This window comes from Triticum dicoccoides, chromosome 3B (genome assembly GCF_002162155.2).
Source record: "Triticum dicoccoides isolate Atlit2015 ecotype Zavitan chromosome 3B, WEW_v2.0, whole genome shotgun sequence".
NCBI lineage: Eukaryota > Viridiplantae > Streptophyta > Magnoliopsida > Poales > Poaceae > Triticum > Triticum dicoccoides.
In genome coordinates, this window is record NC_041385.1 from 758,844,899 (window position 1) to 758,850,092 (window position 5,194).

The 5,194-nt window shown below is 45.3% G+C and overlaps 1 long non-coding RNA gene across 1 annotated transcript; it reads right to left on the reverse strand.

Annotated features, from left to right (window-relative positions):
- Positions 1-333: 333 nt before the first annotated feature.
- Positions 334-2,128, reverse strand: LOC119282081. Its single transcript, XR_005138626.1, has 3 exons — positions 2,024-2,128; positions 1,577-1,640; positions 334-782 (listed from the first exon to the last, which is right to left on the reverse strand). It is a non-coding gene; the product is annotated as an uncharacterized LOC119282081 (long non-coding RNA).
- Positions 2,129-5,194: the final 3,066 nt, after the last annotated feature.

Below are 5,194 nucleotides of genomic sequence, written 5' to 3' on the forward strand. Positions count from 1 at the left end.
TGCGTGACTATGAATGACCCAACACTGGTAGCAGAATAGTATACAAATAACCTTGTTAGCTGCGACCTTGCTTTGAGGCACTAGTCTCAGACAATCCAGGAAAACTATGATCTGGATAATACCAACTCCCTCCAATAAAAGCACTGAAAAAACAGTTGTACGAATAGTAAGCATGATCGATGTAAAAATAAGTGTACGCATGGTAGGCATGATCAATAGAAGAAAATAAAACAGAAATCGCTCTCCGAGGCCAGTGAGGCGCAAGCTGGTCAGTGAGGCGCAAGCTGGTAATATACATATACACGTGGCAGAAGAGACAAGAGACGGCCTTGAACCATGCCTCCTCTCCTGCACACCTTGTGCACGGCGCAAGCCCGATGTCGCCCATCCTTTGTGCGCCTTGCTGCTCTGGTGGCGGCACGCGAATGCGGGGAAGTCTCTCGCGTGAGGCACGGTCAGGTTCTCACGGCACCCACGCCCGGGCCTAACATCAGGAGCTCGGCGGGGTTGGGATGGTTGGAAGAGAAAATGTGTGAAAGTTACTTGCCTACATCAAGTCACTGTAACTTGAGCATCCTAATGTATGACCTGCTTACTTGAGGGGACAGAGAGAGCCAATGGAATGAAAGTTCCTTGGATAATATTGAGTTTCTATCAATGTTTCCAAAGGGGGATTACTCCAGCTAACTGGATTTCAGAGAAGAGCATGATTCTGAGGTTCTCCAACCGCAACCTCTGTTAATATTTTATTTTCCCATTGTTCCTGCATTTTACTGCATGTACTGCAAATTTTGCGAGTTAGTAAATAATTAAGTAAACCAATATCTAAAATTTATGGCATAGCCTATATGAACATAAATAGTGAATAACATTTTACGTGTTTCTACTATTTTTGCTCTCTAATTCGTAGGTACTTGTTATATTCAGTTTGACACGATGAGATATGCTAATAAGCACGGAGTGGACATAATTAAACCTCATCTGTTGTTCACAACTTTGATTTATTTACTTCTCTCTCTGTCATGAGATAGGGCAATAACCACAAAGGTGTACGCTATTGATCTGCTATTCACATCTTGCTGTCAGGTTGCTCAAAGTCTAAACTAATAATATAATGCTACATTATTCTCAACTAAAACCATGCCAACTTCTGAACTCCAGGCTACAGAGGTGTAGGTTGCTTACTACCTAAACGAAACTGATGAGTTCAAGAAAGATTAATTATACCATTAATCGATTATGAGCATGCATGTAGCACATCTTTCAGTTACATGCATCAAATTAAGGTTATTTAGCTTATACCCAAAATTGTACTGCATAGCAGAATGTATCTCAGCTAATGATCGTGGGTGGAAACCCCATAAGACCAGGATACACCTGCTTAGCTTGCATGAATGATATGGAGTTGAAAGCTCTGTAAGATATAAATTAGTTCATGCAAATTGAAGTTATATGTAACAATTCTGGAGCAAGCAGAGAGAACAAGCGCTAGCTAAAGGATAGAACAACATAATATATCCATGAAGATTTGCTCAATATAGCAGTGTTCATTCTTAGCCCGGTAAGCCTGTAGTACCTGAGGAATGTGCGGCATAAAGTCCCTCTATAACTCCCAATCATGTGGGTTGAGTAATAACATCCTGGATATGTAGACAAAAATTATACCATAAAATATTTGTTTGCAAAACAACTGTTATACACATCAGGAGATGAGAAACTACTAAACTGAATCCAACCTTTGTTGCATTAATAGAAGCATTTCGAAATGTTGATTAATGGACAATAAAATAGGGAAGCCATATTTCTCCAACTTTAAAAACAAGTGATCTTGATATGTATGTACATAATCTAGAGCCCGGCATCTATCCTTCACCTTGATATCAATTATCAAACAGATGTCAGATATACAACTACTTTCCCGAAATGCTAAATGATTCAAACTATTTAAGAGAACCGCAGCAGTCAATCGAACATGAAACAATGGAGATATGAACCAAATACTATGTGTAAACATTTTATAAACCTTTGTATCCCTTGAAGCTTCAGGGATATCTCATCGGCTATGTTGCGTGCCAGTTGCAGGAAAAGGGCCATAAGGACCCCTTGGTTTAGAGGAACAGGGTTCGCTCCACACAGCCTGAGGGAGTCCCGGATTAGGGGGTGTCCAGATAGCCGGACTACCATCATCGGCCGAACTATCATCGGCCGGACTATCATCATCGACCGGACTCCAAGACTATGAAGATACAAGATTGAAGACTTCATCCCGTGTCCGGATGGGACTTTCCTTGGCGTGGAAGGCAAGCTTGGCGATACGGATACGTAGATCTCCTACCATTATAACCGACTCTATGTAACCCTAGCCCTCTCCGGTGTCTATATAAACCGGATGGCTCTAGTCCGTAGGACACAGCAACAACAACAACCATTACAATCATACCATAGACTAACTTCTAGGGTTTAGCCTCCTTGATCTAGTGGTAGATCCACTCTTGTAAACATCCACAATATCAATATCAATCAAGCAGGACGTAGGGTTTTACCTCCATCAAGAGGGCCCGAACCTGGGTAAAACATCGTGTCCCTTGTCTCCTGTTACCATCCGCCTAGACGCACAGTTCGGGACCCCCTACCCGAGATCCGCCGGTTTTGACACCGACACAGCCCTTGCAAATCAACCTTGCCGAATGGGCATTTAGAGTATCAGGTATCCACAATTATACATATGGTAACTAAAATGGTGTATGACTTAACAAAACTAAGAAATTCTAGACCTTGCCAGGTTGAAAGCCAAGCTCATTTATACATTTCAAAACTCTCTTTTAAAATAACTAATAACTTTGAAGGCATACATGTAACTATGTTCTACGTGTACAGAAATAATTCTCTCGTGAGGTTGTATCATATAACATAAATTTTCAGTCACTTGGTTCAGTTATGTAGAGATGGTGTTCTCATTTCCGGTTTCTAGTGGAGACAGAATAAACAACTTTCTTAGGTTCTTCAAGTAGTATGATTGGTACCAGGCTCCTATAGCTTCAACGATGGATGGTTGAAAAACTGCAAACACAATCAAGTGCTAGAAAAAACAAGCAACACAAATAGAAGTTCCCTCGGTTAGCAATATAGTGTACCGCTTAAAAAGAAACTTGGATGCTTAACTGAATTTTGTCTATGCTTCAGTTTTAGAAGCCTAATTGGTGCTAGGCATTTGAGAAGCTTACCCCAACTGATGCACATGATTTACAACTACAAGAAGAGATGTTAATACAAATATTCATTCTACTCTAATGCGGAAAAGAACAATAAAACTGGAACATAAGCAGAAAGATAAAATGAGCACCTACTGAGTCACCTGTATGCTATGGATCTTCCGCCTCACAGACTCTGTTGACCTGCTTAGTGCACGACAACGACGCTGCTTCTTCTGCTGCATCCGGTCTTGGGCTCCATGACCTAATAAACCACTGATTACTCCACCACTGGCTGCCCCTGCTAGCCTTTAAAACCAACATCTTCCACATTGCAGACACTCGGAATAGGGTCATTGCAGACAGGGCAAGCACCTTCATAGAGGAAGTGTGAGAAACCCGACCCCCTGTCTGGAAGTGGTCACGCCGGTCCTTGGTGGTGGTGGCCGTCCCAAAAGACGACGAATCTACTATCCTCGATGCCCGTGGTTATTGGCGCTGGTTCGCACGGGGAAGCACATGGTACAGCGGCTGCGCGGCATGGGCGATTGACGCGTGAAGGCGAGGAGAGGCCGACGGATTGTGGGGGCGCCAGTGTCAAGCTGTGAGGAAGCATCACCGGGGTGCGTGAAGAGAAGTTGGTCACACCGGTTGGGAGGCCGGTCGATGTGTATCCCCGTGATCCAGCCAAGGAGCCGTTGCGCTTGGCAGGGGAAGGCCCCGCCGACGCCATGGAAGAGACACCATGGCCGCCGCCACTATGATGAGCAGACGGCAGTCAGCCCCTATGGGGCCCACCATAGAAGATGTCGACGCCAACAGGGAATTGGCCGAAATCACCTACATCATCCCGGACATGGCGTGCCTTGATGTTGAGCACCTTCATGGTGGGCATCCTCGCAGCCCCTTGAACCCACAACAGCTTCTCCTTGCATCCCCATCGCTCTTTGATCTATTGCATCCAAAGCCCGCGATCCCTCCTTGCAAAAACAAAAACAGAAGGCAAAAATCAAATGTACTTAAAAAGGACGGAGCTATCATCCTACTGCAGAAAAGAGTAGCCACTCATGAGTCATGACTCATTCAACAGTGGCAAGCAGCAACAAACACAGTCAGGATTGTGTGAAACATGCAATGCACCTAATTTCACAGCTTTCGAACAGTAGCAAGCACCAGCACACAATCAGGACTTTCCGAAGCATGCAGCAGTGCATCAGCACACAATCTATAGCAACAACAGGGAAGCCGGATACAAAGTCGGCAAGAGCCGCACCTCTTCCCCCACAGGAGACAACTGGTAAGCCTCATCGTCGTGCACACCGAACCTGCCGCCGCCATAGCCGCCGTCCAGGCCCGCATCATCCGCCAGGCTGCCGCGCTGCTCCAGCCCCTCCAGCGGCACCTTGCCGACCCGAGTCGAAGCGCGAGTTCTCTGCAGAGGAAGCAAAAAAAAACATAAATCTCCATTGGTGTGGCGCGAGAAGGAGAGAATTCGCCCGGACCGCCCGCGAGTTACACGAAATTCAGCGGAGGTACGCGTAGATGCGAAATCGACGGTGAGACCAAGCGGATCAAACTCAACTAACTACAGCCCACCAGAACATCACTGGGCAGCGGGAGGAACCACATTCACCTACGGTGGAGGCCGACGAGGAATAGGCAGCTTTTACTTCTTGTAGACACAGTGCATAGAATCTTCTGTTCTTCTGACTTTGATTTCCCTTAATTTTTCTACCTGCAAAAACTAAGAATAAGGGTAGCGATCTCAGCAACAACAGTGTACAAAATCAACTTTGGTACGTAATATGTGCAAAATCAGATGCCATAGCATAATTAGGATCTGGAGGACCTGGACGTGGGCGATACAAGGCATCGTTGGAGGGACACGGATGGCACGGCGGCGAGCATGCCGGCGGCCGATCCACTCACTTCCCTTCGATCCTCAATATTTTAAATAGCGCACTACAAAATATAGCGAGGCTCTTCTCTAAATGCTATACAAA